Consider the following 15064-nt stretch of genomic DNA (forward strand, 5'->3'; position numbering starts at 1 on the left):
GTCACATGTTACACCATAATGTATTTTTAACATATTAAAAATCAATGTATTAATAAAATATGTCACATACAAAATTCACTAGTAATTTGTAATCACTTGTACCAAAATGGTTTATCAAATTATAAATTACAACGTCTTGTATTTATAATAAATTATTCATTCAATTTCAATTGTTTCGTAAACAATAATTTTATCTAAGTAATAAAACAATTCGATTACTCAGACCGTATCTTATTTCATCAAATTACAATAAGACACGTTAACTTTACTCACAAAATCACCCGTCAATTTTAAGCAATTTAATTAACTCGTATCGGCATACGATTAATTAAATAATCAATTAAGAGTATTTCCCTATAGGTATGACCTAAGGGGATCAACTGATCACCACCGTCGCACGACAGTAATGTCAAACTCTAGTCAGCCAATCATTACCGATATGTGTGAACCAGTTGACTGTAAAATATTACATCCCACATGTATTCTTAAAATGAGATTTAAACATGTGATCATCATGATCGACAGTTGTGATCGCATTATTGTCGGAGGACACTTATTCCAACAAATTAATAATTTATCACTTTTAATTTCCGACTTAAATCCCAAGTAATTAATATTTGCGGGTTTTCGTCATTAAAATCAAATTCGAGTTTTAGAGATTCGATTCATCCATATCAAGTCTTTGAAATTCATCCTTTGTATATTTTCGTCTGTTCTTTATCACTTAATAATTTGTAAATAAACCTAATTAATTTGTTCTAATTAATTTGAGTCCGTCCTTTATTGTTTTTATGAACCTCTCATATGTAAATAACCTGTTAAATTACTTCTACTCGAGTCGGATATCAATAACCGATCATTAAATTCACCAATGAACATTAACGATATGAAGTTCCGGCTTCACAGCCAGAACTCACCTCAGGAACAGACGCAGTGACCACTGCGCCTCTTCCAAGGGACGCTGCTCTGCTGCGCCTGTTCCGGGTTGAGTTCTGTCTCTGAACTTCCGTTATTGCTTTGACCTAATTCGTTAGTTTACGTATTAATCTACTATTATTCGTATTATCACCGTTAATCTGTTCTTTAATTTATTTTCCTCTTCTTTTCTCCAAATTATCCGTTTTAAATGTATTTTCTACATAAATCAATCAAACCAATGTAATTATTGTAATTTTAATTATTGTACATTTATTGTATTTTTCATTATCGTTTGTTTATATGTTTTCACATGTAAACAACCTTAAATCCTTACTTTGACCCAATCGTATGCTAAATTACGTGTTCACCGACTTAGTACTAATTCACATGCTAGGATTAAAACGTTGAATGTTGCATTGCATGCATATAATCGACAACATATCAAATATAGATGATTTTTCCTAATCATTAGTAGAGGCCGCTATAGAGGCGGGCGGGATTAGGTGTTCGATCAAAAGAGCTTCCTAATACGTACCCTCACCACTTACTCCAGATCTCTCTGAACATCCATGTTCATTGGCATCCACGAGAGTCATTCTAGACATAGAATGCTAAGGGTAACGAGTTCTTGGTGTCTATGTCACTACTTTGTGTCTTGACATGACACGAAGTATTCGAACGGTTTCCAATTTTCCACAATAAATTGGTGGCGACTCCACAAATACAAACTTTTTTTTTCCCAAGCGACCCCGTGGGCCCCCCGTGTCCACACCCAAATGTCTCAATTAGCATCTTCTAGCTCTCAAATACAAAAGGGGCAATTACCACCTCAATGTAATCCCCCAAGACATGAATCGGTTAGTGCCATCCATTTGAGGAGTGGTACAAGGTATGAAGGACCGAAGAAGCCAATTGATGAAGACATTGTGGAGGCTAGTGGCAAGCAAAGAGTTGAGAACTCTAAAGAAGAAGAACCCACCACCAATGAAGTTTCAAAGAAGAAGAATGAAGACAAGACTAAGGAAAGAGAGCTTATTATGATTAGACTTCCATTCCCAAGTCGTCAAGCTAAGCCTAAGTTTGATGAACAACTTGGAAAGTTCATTGAAATTGTGAAGAACTTAGAAGTCTTAATCCCGTTCACGGAATTGATCAATCATGTTCCCGCCTATGCGAAATACATGAAAGACATTCTCACAAAGAAGAAATCCATCCGGAAGCTAGAGACTATTGCATTCACTAAAGTGAGTAGTGCTATTCTACAAGGAAGTTCCCCTCTAAAACTTAAAGATCCAGGAAAATTCTCTATTCCATGCACCATTGGCGACACTACAATCAACAAAGCATTATGTGACCTTGGAGCAAGTGTAAGTGTCATGCCACACTCGATGTACAAGAGGCTAGGAATGGGAGAACTCAAATACACCAACATTACGCTTCAAATGGCGGATCGATCAACAAAGATACCTCTAGGGATATGGGAGGATGTGCTCGTGAGAATTGGCAAGTTCTTCATCCCGGTAGACTTTGTTATTGTAGACATGGAGGAGGATTCCAACATCCCTATCATTTTAGGAAGACCTTTCTTACACACCGCGGGAGCGGTAATTGATGTGAAACATGGAGAGCTCACACTTGAAATGGGAGATGAAACAATCACTTTTAACCTTGACAAGACAATGAGACCTCCCCGATTGCATGTGCCATGTTTCAAGATTGATCACTATAGCCGATAAAGTGATCGGAAGAAGTTGGCATCTCAATGCAAAGACCAAGCTATGGGTAAAGAATCACCGCCCATATGGAAGAAGAAAGTGGATGATCCCCAAGATGCTCTATCCGGAGAGCAAGGAAATTTCAACAATAATGAGAGCTTGAATAGCTCACCAACAATCATGAAAAGAGAAGAAGAAGGCCTCATTGGCCATGACAACAAGAAAGAGGAGTTATTTCCATCAACTCATGATACCATTGGGAAGCAAGCTAGTGAAGTATGTGGTCTATGGGATGACGAATTTGAAGGATTAGTCAATCCCTACATTGGCAATGCTATGACCTTAGGCTTTGGTGACCACCTTGACTCAAGTCACCATCATGAAGAACACAATGTGCAAAGGTCTATTGAAGATCTTTATAATGACAATGAACAAGCCTTCGACTACTTCTACAAGGTGTTGAGCAACATCAACAACACCTTGGCTATGCCCCCTTGACATCTCATCCAAAAATGAGAGTTTGGTGGAGTCCTCCCTAAACCACCATTTGTAAATATTCTAACTCTTAAACTGCATTTTACTTCTTGTATTGCATTTTTGTCAATTTTGGATTTGCAATTTTATACTTTGATCAAGATTTTTCGTAATGAGAGAAAGTGAGGGGCGTATTTTAATGTGTTTTGATGTGTAGTGTTTGTTTTAGTGTGGGTATAGCAATTGCCTAGGCTAACCGAGCCTCCATAATGCACCCACAATGAAGCCCAAAGGAATAAAGAAGAAATGACATGGGAAATGAAGAATCCCCGCGGGTGGAACTGAACACGTGGGTACAGGAGAAAATCCGAGCGTCCCCAGAGGGAATCCGCTCGTCTTGGGCATGATCCAAGTGTCCTGGCTGTAAGACGCTCGTCCCGGGAGAGCTGAAGTTAAAATTTTGGGACTGTTTTAAAATCTGGCAGATCACAAGGAAGACGCCCGTCTCAGTCCAGAAGACGCTCGTCTCAGAGGAAATCTGCGCGTCTTGACCTGTGCAAAAAATTTAGAATTCCCACTGTCTATAAATCCGAGCGTCCCCAAGTGAAGACGCTCGTCTTCTGCAAAATCCGCCCGTCTCCTGAAGAATCCGGGCGTCTCAGCACGGGTTAGAAATTTCTCAGCTGACTGTTTTAAAATCCGAGCATCCCCCACCCAAGATGCCCGTCTCCTGCTGCTGAATCCTATAACATGGGATTAAAATCCCTCATCCCCAATTCATTTCTTTCTTTCAAAACACAAACACACACCCAAAAACCCTTAAAACCCTTAATCCCCTCATCAACAAAACTCAAAATCCTCAACCACATTCACCAAAATCAAACCCAAACTTCCTAAAATCATAATCAAACTACTCCTTCATCAACAAAACACTAACCAAGCATCAAAATCCTCAAAAATTAAATCGATTTTCTAGGGTTTCAAGGCAAATTCGAAAACCCCAAAATCAACTTGGGATTAACTGGAGCTTGAGGAGACTAGAAGCATTTAAGCAATACTTTGGTTTGCTGATACAATCTTGAAAAAGAGAAGACATGGCAAGAACTAAAGGTGGAAACAAGGCACCCACAACCTCCAATCTTTCAAAAAGGCAACAAGCTCTTTTAGCCTCAAAGGCTATGGTAGTGTATCAAGAAAGGGTGAAGATTCAAGAAGTTGCTACTCCTATGGTGGAAGCTACTCCTATTCCAGTCATTGAACAATTACAAGATTATCCGGAGGTAACTTTCACAAATGATTCTCATAGAAAAGCATTTGTATCCCTTGCTAGAAAAACTATTTTGCCTACCAAATTCATATGCCATGATGCCTTAGATAAGTTGGGTGTTCTTGAAAGGACCAAGAACTTTTTCGAGTCTATGAAATTGCTTACCTTCTTTGATATGAAAGAATTGACTTACCCCTCCCTTACCATGGAGTTTATAAGTTCTTTGAAGGTAACTAAGGTATTGGGTCTGAAAAATGTTGAATTCCGCCTTAAAAATAAGGATTGAAAGATGACTTTGGAAGAGTTTGGCAAAGTGTTCGATCTTGAAGAACACTCTCATTATGAGAAGAAACCCTTGAAATATGATCCCGCACCTCTATGGAAATCAATCACCGGGAGAAAATTTGAGTCCTTCCATGAGTGTCATGTTCTTTATGTCCACCATCCATGCATAAGAGTGTGGCATAAGTTTGTGGGTAACACTTTAATCGCAATAAAGGGTACTAATCACTTCACCGAGCTCGACTTTGTCTACTTAGAATCCACCATGAATGTCAACAAAAAGTTCACCAAGGAATACAACATACTTTAACTCCTAATTGATCGGTGGCTTGGTATTGACCATGGGAAAGAAGGGGCGGCTTTTATCGTCAATGGAGGATTAGTGACATGGTTAGCAAAACAATTCAACCCGGATTTTAACAAGGAGAAGACATACAAACCGGTTAGAGGTGGCAACCTTCTTGATTTGGCCACTATGATTAACAAGTTTCAATGGGTCAAGAACGATAATCTTGACAACAAGTTTGAGTGGCTCACTAAGGAAGCTAAGTCCTTCATCTTGCCAAGCAAGATATGCCACCTCAATGTCCGAAGTTGTAGATACCCAGTATCTGCACCTTCCAAAAATCACCCGATGATGATCGGACTACAACGTGTTTTTGATATGTGTGCGTGGATTGGCTAACATGAAACGGTTTAATGCATTACTCGGATATAAAAAATGATTTCAAATGGTTTTCTAACTTCATTTGCATTAAAATAACACTATTTAGAGTTAAAACCGTCTTCGGACCCAAAGCCGACTCAGAAACCCGCAACTCGAGTGAATCTGAGTCAACCTGAGTCAACCCAAGTCTCGAATGTCGAAAATAATGCCATGAATGGTTTTATCTTGTCATTTTCATTAAAATGACCCTAATTAGAGTCAAAACCGACACTGGGCCAAAAACCGACTCGAAACTCAAATCTCGACTCACACGGGTCAAACCCGAGTCAAGAACACAAAATACCTACCCCAAATAACACCCAAGATCAAGCTTACACGGCTAAGCAACCATCAATGACCACAAATCACAACCAACAAAACATTGGTTAGAACAAATGGAAAATCCAAATTTCTGAAAGGGACAGTACACCCCTTTCAGTCACTAGGTGGCTCGCGCTTCTTTGGGGTGTCTGCTTAGCCTCTAAGAAAACTCAACCGACCTACCACCCCACATTTCTCTATAAATACCAACCTTCAAACACCACAATCCTTACGCGAGCGTCTGCCCCTTCACATCTCCCTTAAACTTCTAGACTCGACTTCCTAAGTCACAAAATTGACACGTGTTTACGACCTACCGATCGAAAATACAAGCCTTACACATTTTGTTTCGTACCGTCGCCGTGCATTCGACTGACCCATTTGACCAACTCAATTCATCCATCAACATATTTTAATTAACATATTTTCAACATATTTTCAAAAAAAAATCTTTTTTTAAGGAACTCTTTTAAACTTCTTTGATCGTGAGTAGTCGCTACGAGAAAACCGTCTCTAAAGTCGTCTACGTCGCAAACATCAATACACGTAAGTTTGAGGGTGTAAATATCTCACTTATTTCATGTCTCTACTATTTTTATGGGTTTATGAGCATGAACAATGCATAACACGATTCAAACATAGGTTAGACGAGCCAAAACCGAGTTTTGCCCTGAGACAGAAGCTCCTTGCTATGCAGGGAGGCTCGCGCCTCTTGTGGGTGTACAGGTCAGACTCAAATGTGTTTCAGTTCGTCTTTCCTCCAACACTTTCTTCTATTTTTACTTCTTTCCTTTTACGGTTTTTACCATTTTAATTCATTTTTATGACAAATATTTTGACCATTACAAAAATCATCCTTGGTTCCTTATACCATGACGGTTTATTCCGTGACTCGATGATATTATTGGTTAATTACAAATTAAAGGGTATTTTAACCACCACCCCCCCCCCCCCCTTTTTATTTTACTTAGCACCTTTCTCATTTATTTACATTTGCAAACCTATTAGTCATAATTCATAATCATCCTTGGTTATTTATACCATGTCGGTTTAATCCGAGTACGATGACAAACTTGACTAACTACAAATAATTGAACTTAACATAATTAGTTCAAATCAAGCATTTTCCTTCTACACATTTTACTATGCTTTTCAAACTTGCAAATCCGGCAACGAATATTACCAACTTAATAATAATTATTCCGAGTCATGCAAATCATACTTGTATATCATTAATCACAAAAAACGATTTTAAACAATCTTTTTAACAACCAGAAGACGCCCCTTGGGTCGTCGTCTGACTCGCGCCCCAAGAGGTCGTCTGTTGTCATATTTTAAAACCTGGGCAGAGCCCCTTCCCTCACCAATAGGCCCGCGCCCCAATGGGGCTGCCTGGCACAGTTCTATCTCATTTTGGCACTTGTCTAGGATGATCCCGATTACGGTTAATCCGAATACATGACGGATCAGATTGACAAGCTTATGTTTTTTACATTTTGTCATTTGACACTCTTTTTCAAATAATGGATCGTGTTAAGCATCATAATCCGAATTTGGTAAATGGATGTTTTATTTCCGTTTTCACATGCAAACCAATCTAAATCCAACTTTGACACCAATTTCTTGGTACATGCATAAACAACCGACTTAGGAAATATTCACATGTAAGGTTAAGACTTTTGGATGCGCATTCATGCATTTAAACCGTTTTATCAACTCTTGCACTTAAACAACCACGATCGATCAGTAGAGGCTGCTAACGCGGGCGGGAATGGGTGTCCGATTAAAGGGCTTCCAAATACGTACCCTCACCCCTTACTCAGAACCTTTGGATAGTGGATGGCCTTATCCAGGGCGCACAAGAGTCATTTTAGGCATAGAATGCTAAAAGGGGGACGAGTCCTTATCTTTAGTACCTATGTCAAACACTGTTTTGTGCTTCGTTTGACCGAGGTATAAAGTGGATTTCGAACGGGTTCCAGACATCCCATAATTGCTTGGTGGCGACTCCGAACATCTCTACATCGTTTCGTGGCCTTTGCCGAGACGAAACCGACCGATCTAAAGCGATATGGTCAAAAGCATTTTTACGCCGCATAACGTGGCTTTCAAAAGACCGTTGCATGTCCACAATTTTTTTTGGCGTGCAGGTGGCCCGTAACTACGGACCGGTAGGCGGCATCGCACCCGCAGATCGGCTCGTGGCCCATGCCCACAGATTGGCGACTCCGCTGGGGAAAACTAGGACACTTGTGTCTTTGTGATCCTTAGAGGTGAAACTCGAACGAGGTCGTGGTTAAAGTGCATTAATTGATATTACGGTCATAAGTCGGGTTCCTTGTCCGCCGGGCCCACAACCTAACGCTTTTCTACCAATTGGCTCGTCTCGTCGGCATGAGTTTTCTCATCCCCGCGTTTCGAATCCCGATTGAGTCAAGCATACCAATGACGATACACGTTTCTGTTTCGTCAAAGAGCTTTCATCACGTTCAAGCACGAGGCTAGGGCACCCTCCTTACACATTTTGTTTGGACTGGTATCCCTCTTGAAAATCGGGTTTTGATTGCTTGGTGTGTAACCCACCCTTTAAGCCAAAAACCGTGTCAGCATTATGCATAATATAATGAAATTGCGAGTGCTTATGTGTTATGTGATCATAAGTCCTTCCGTGTCATTTTTCAAACTTTCAAAAAATCCTTTTTGCGCCGTTATTATGGCCATTTCAAAACCTCGGTCTTTCGTCGACCGTTGCATTTCAACACGCCTTTCTAGGCCGTGGTAATGACGATTTTCAAACTCGGTTTTCTACAACCATTTCAAACAACACGCCTTTCTAGGCCGTCGTAATGACGATTTTCAAACTCGGTTTTCTACAACCATTTCAAACAACACGCCTTTCTAGGCCGTCGTAATGACGATTTTTAAACTCGGTTTTCACAAACCATTTCAAAATACCCTTTTACGTCGTCGTAATGGTCATTTCAAACTTCGGTCCCTCGCCAACCGTTGCATTCTCAAAGCGTCCTTTTATGCCGTCGTAATGGCGAATTCTACCCTCAAATTTTCAAAAATTCGAAATCAGTTTTCAAATTAAAACGTTTTTCAAACCGTCGTAATGACGATTTCAACCCGTGCAACTTTCCAAATTTCAAATCTCGTTTTCGAAATCAAATTTGGCTTTTCTAAGCCGATGTAATGACGATTTCAATTCTCACAATTTTCGATTTGCACACCGTCTTTCAAAGGTTAAAACGCTTTTCCAACCCGTCGTACTAACGAATTCAATCCTTACAATTTCCAATTTCAAATATTTGAAAACAAATTTAACCGTTTTCAAATTTCAATTCAAAATCAAATCTTTGAAAACGAATTTAACCGTTTTCAGATTCCAAATTCAAAATCAAATATTTGAAAACAAATTTAACCGTTTTCAAATTTCAATTCAAAATCAAATCTTTGAAAACAAATTTAACCGTTTTTAAATTTCAATTCAAAATCAAATCTTTGAAAACGAATTTAACCGTTTTCAGATTCCAAATTCAAAATCAAATCTTTGAAAACAAATTTAACCGTTTTCAAATTTCAAATCCAATTTCAAATTATTTGAAAACAAATTTGAACGTTTTCAAATTTCAATTCAAAATCAAATCTTTGAAAACAAATTTAAGCGTTTTCAAATTTCAAATCCAAACTCAATCTTTGAAAACAAATTTAACCGTTTTCAAATTTCAATTCAAAATCAAATCTTTGAAAACAAATTTAACCGTTTTCAGATTTCAAATCAAAATCAATCTTTGAAAACAAATTTATCCATTTTCAAATTTTCAACCCAATTTTAAATCCTTTGAAAACAAATTTATCCGTTTTCATGGCCATTGTGATGGCGATTCCAAATTTTTCAATTCTCGATTTTCAAATCCGTGATTCTGAATTTCGAAACCCGTCTGTGAAAATAACGTACTGTTTTCTAAGCCGTTGCAACTCCCGATTATTTCAAACCCGTCTTCCGAAAATGAACTCAACCTTTTTTCGATAGACAACCTCAAACAAATTAATCTTTTTTCGAAAATTTCTATTTTCGAAAATTTCGGTCCACCGTTCCGATTCAGCCTTGAGTCGATTAGAGTCCAGTCTATTTCAAGTCAAGTCGTCTAGATAACGTCAAGTCTCCGCCGAAGTTAGTACCTACCTTCTGGTCTAGGTCGTGTCGCCTAATTGTCGAGACATCTTCAATGGCGTTAGCAGAGTCAAAACCTCTCAGGTGTTAAACCCGTCTTCCCCCTACATTACGGGTCAAATGTCAAGTTTGTGTACATGTCTTGTCCAACGGCGTCACTCCATCGACAAACATCCAAACTAAGTCAGAAGTCGTCTGTCTAGGCATCACTATGCCAAAGTTGACACTCGAGTCTAAGTTCAAAGTCATGCATCCTAAGTTCAAACACAAGAGGTCATTCACGATCTTTAATGAACTCATAACCTAGTCACACCGTCGCGTCTTCACGACATAACTGCCTTTAATACATATGTGTCGTACTTGCCTTTGTTTGTACAATCCCTTGCCAAGACAAGTTATAACGCCTATCGTTATGTCAAATAGGAATCCCTTGGGTGCCACCGATCGCCAACCAGAAACTCAAGAAGCTGATCAACCTTCATCTGCCATGACTTCTGCCAAAACCAACAACATGGTCCTTCGACTCCTATCTACCATGAAAAACTTGAGCACTCGTCTCTCCCAAGTTGAGGACAAAATAATAATCGGGAATTTTCCCTCTCTTGATATTGAGCAAAGGGTTAAGCTCCTTGAAAGCCGGCTACTTGCCAATGACAAAACCAACCCTAGTTGGAAGGCCGCCAAAACCACTGAAGCCAATGCCTTATGCCACAGCCTTGGAAAGGCTAATCTCCAAAGGAAAGCTCAAACCGATTGGTCCAACTCCGGACCCTCTACCGAACAAGCGGCGACGTAGATGGGATGGAAAATTGTTTTGTCAATATCACCAGGGTCGCGGACATGACACCGAGATATGTCTCCCTCTAAAAGGCGTCATCCATGATATGATTGAAAAGGGCGAATTACCACAACCTCCCTCACCAAAAAAACAAAAACAACCCTCCAGAAAACCCTACTGGACACACAGTCAGGAATCTTCCCTAGACTGCTCTCATCTCATCTCTCTTGACGATGATAAAATCCATGCAGTTGATGAGGGTGGCATACAAAGCGCTATAATGATGCTCTCTATCTCCATCAACAACATATTCTCAAAGCTGCAAGTGGCTATCGATGACGTGAATACTCGAGTAGCTAACTTGGAGGAAAGGTTTGGTAGTACCGAAATGAACCTGACCACCAAAAGAGAAAACTAACCCTCCGTTCACCAACCAACAGCTTTTGAAAATGAGGAGTCATCCGATGGTTCCCACACCCATGAACCCACCAATAAAGAACATGAAATTGCCTCGCCAAATACCCTATCAAAATGCCAAGTAACATCCCAAAAACTTCCCATTGATAACAACCAAATCCTTTTTCCGCCCAAGATTGACAAAAACAAAAACAAAACTCACAAAAACATCCCAAAAAACACCAATGTGGGAACCATGGAAAAACATCAAAGGGTATTCACAGATCTGAGAATAGCATATGGCACTGCTCTAGGGATACTTGTTTCAGAAGAAATGCTCCAACCCATTGGTTCGATTCCGGACAAACCTGAACACAAAAGAACCCCATTCTGGGATGGTAATGCCTATTGCCAATATCATCAAGGCAAGGGCCATGACACCGAAGCCTGCTTCAAACTCAAGCATGCCATTCAAGATATGATTGAAGCTGGAAAAATCATAGTCGCACCTCTCAATCAAGACAATCCTCTCGGGTGTCTCAAGTCAAACAGCAAGGTTGAACGTTCTCAAAGGACATTCACTAGACTCAACACAACCTATGCCGCAACTCTTCAAAAGCTTATGACTGAAGGGAAGCTACAACCAATCGGGCCCACTCCGGACCCGCTTGAATACAGGAAAACCCGTTTCTAGGACGGCATTACCTATTGTAAATATCATCAAGGAAAAGGTCATGACACTGAAACATGCTTCAAACTGAAACATGCTATTCAAAACATGATCGACAACCATCAACTGATAGCTTCATCCCTAGGCCATCCAAGTGATGAAAACAACCCTAATGAACATCTCATTCTACAAAGAGATGAGAGCCTCATTGACTTTTGTCCTCATATCGTCCCAAACAACGAGAGTGAAGTGCTCAAGTGGGTCAATGCTCAAGAACAGACATTCAAGCCGATGGATGCTGCGAAGGACACCTTCGAGGAGGAAAATGATGATTAGGAGTCCGTATCTACGATTGAGTCCGAGTCCGAGTCCGAGTCTTAGGCTTTCTCATATCTATCCTAGTGTATGTCCTTTTATTCCTAAGTGACAAACTGGGGGCTGTCCCCATGAGTCACACGTATTTATCGAGTCTGTGCTAACCTCTTATTTATCTAAATAAAGGCACAACTTTCTTATATCTTTTATATTCTCCCCTTTACCATTTCCCGTTGACAACGAGAATTAATTTGAGAATTGATTTAAAACAAACAATATGTTCCAATTCAATGTGAGTACACTCGAGTAACGTTCCGTACCGAGTAAGCAAAGGACCCGAAACTCTGTGTCCATCTCTTTACCTATTCCATGTCTGGCAATAGAAACCTTTCATTAGCACCCTATTTAGAACGAGCTTCTATCAAAGGGATCCTACGACGAACCTAGATAACAAACCAGAACATCTCCTTGTTCATGTTCAATGACGGAAGGCAAGCCCATTCCCCACAAAAACATCCCATCACCAAGTATCAACCTCTCACCAACAGGTACATCCCCGTCTGCACCTTTACCTTCCTCGAACGAAGGACGACAAAGAACCAGTAAAGCCATTCGGCCAATCTCCAAACCCAAAGCCAAAGCCAGAGCCAAATCAAAGGCCCAAGCTAATAGTCATTTACCCAAAGTCAAAGCAAAAAGCCAAAATCAAAGGCCTAAGCCAAAAGTCTTTCACTCAAGGCCAAAATCAAAGGCCCAAGCCAAAAGTCATTCACCAAATGCCAAAGCAAAACCAAAACCAAAACCCAAAAGCCCAAAAGCCATTCGCTCGAAGACAAAGCAAAAATCATAGCCAGAATCTACCCAGGCGAAGGCCAAGACCCAAGCCAAAATCAAAACAAAACAAGATTGAGACCCTTATCTAAAAAAGGCCAAAATCCAAAGAAAGCATCCAACACACAAAATCCCAGACCAATAAATCCAAAACACCAAGTCCAAAATACAAAGTCCAGGACCAACAAGTCCAAAGCCCAGGACCAACGTGTCCAATACACCAAATCCCGGACCGACAAGTCCGAAACACCAAACACTAAAATCTCAACCAAAACTGCTTCACCCCTAAGTCCTTCTAGAGACTGCTACAGGAAGACCTATCTAGGCTTCTGAGGATTCCCCTCAAGCTCGTAATATCACACCTTAACCTTTAAGGTCCAGACAGGGGATTCTTATCCCAAGTTATTTACCAACCATTTCTTGCTCAGGCCACATCAAGCCTGAGAACCCATTCCGCACCACATTACAAGTCGTAACCCATCGGCCTAAACACCACAAAACACAAACTCCAGATTTTTATCTATCAAACAAACCTATTATTACCAGGCTCCACATTCCATAATGTCGAAGCCATTTTCACCCTGACCCAGATACGGAGTCTTCAAAAAACATTGCTTTCTTAGAGTCCACTTTTTAGTGTGCTCACTTAACAAGAAACATTCACAAACTACGCCTATTCGATTCATGATCAAGAGGTATTTCTCTCATCTCAACTTTCAAGTCACCAAACGGAATTCACCGTCGTGACACTCAACTCCATATTTTTATCTGTCAAACAAACCTATCATTACCAAGCTCCACATTCCATAATGTCGAAGCCATTTTCACCCTGACCCAGGTACGGAGTCCTCAAATGCTTTGCTACCGGGAACGGGACATGCACATTTTATTCCTAGAGTCCACTTTTTAGTGTGCTCACACGAACAAAACACATTTTTCAAACTATGCCTCTTCGATTCATGATCAAGAGACAATTCTCTCCAATCAACTTTCGAGTCACCAAATGGCGTTTGCCGTCGTGACCCTCAGCTCCAGATTTTTATCTGTCGAACAAACCTATTATTACCAAGCTCCACATTCCATAATATCGAAGCCATTTTCACCCTGACCCAGATACGGAGTCCTCGAATGCTTTGCTACCGAGAACGGGATATACCTAGTCTACCCTTAGGGTCCACTTTTTAGTGTGCTCACATGATAAGGAACATTTTTCACAAATTACACCTCTTCGATTCATGATCAAGGGGAATCCTCTCAAATCAATTTTCGAGTCACCAAACGGCTTTTATCGTCGTGACCCTCACACTTTAAGGTTCTAACAACTCGCTTAGGGACACACACTCAGAGCTATGATCTGGTTTGATTTTACTTCACGTGAATACGTAGGCAGTCTTTTAAGGACACAACCATACACCTCAAAATAAATTATCAAAACACACTCCTGAACTACGATCTGGTTTGATTTCACTTCATGTGAATATGTAGGCAGTCCTTCAAGGGAGCAACCATACACCTCAAAATCAATTATCAACACACACTCCTGAACTATGATCTGGTTTGATTTCACAAACACGCGAATACGTAGACAGTCCTATTACAAGGGCATAACCACACCCCCACACACATTCAATTTCCACACCTTCAATTTGCATCCCATTGCACACATGCTCAGAACTACGCTCTGTTTTGATTTCGCACACACGCGAATACGTAGGCAGTCCCCCCAACAAGGACACAACCGCACCTCCCTTTCACAACATTTCAAATTTTCAATCCTCAACAACCAGTAGAACTACGATCTTGTTTGATTTCGCAAATACGCGAATACGTAGGCAGTCCCCCAACAAGGACGCAACCGCATACCCCTTTCAATCTCAACCATCAGCATCAATCCTCAAAAGCAACCCACCCTGCTGCAAAAATTAATCTCATACCTCTTTACTAGGGCTTCTTCCTTAAGACATCGCCTATTCCTCCTTTTGTCAAATTCCTACCTTCTCACTCTGGGGGCTTCTCTTTCGAGACGCCACCCATCCTTTATCCTCAAATATCTTTTGAGTTTCAACTACGGTTCAAAATAAAACCGCCAATAGCCTAGTGCTCGGTTCGGACGATGACAAGGTCTTAGTTCTGCTCTCTGAATCATCAAAACTCGAGAAAGAATCTGAAACGAGTAAACAGAGGCGAGGATGTCCGAAGAATATAATCAATTCG

Source organism: Silene latifolia, chromosome 1 (assembly GCF_048544455.1).
Source record: "Silene latifolia isolate original U9 population chromosome 1, ASM4854445v1, whole genome shotgun sequence".
Lineage (NCBI taxonomy): Eukaryota > Viridiplantae > Streptophyta > Magnoliopsida > Caryophyllales > Caryophyllaceae > Silene > Silene latifolia.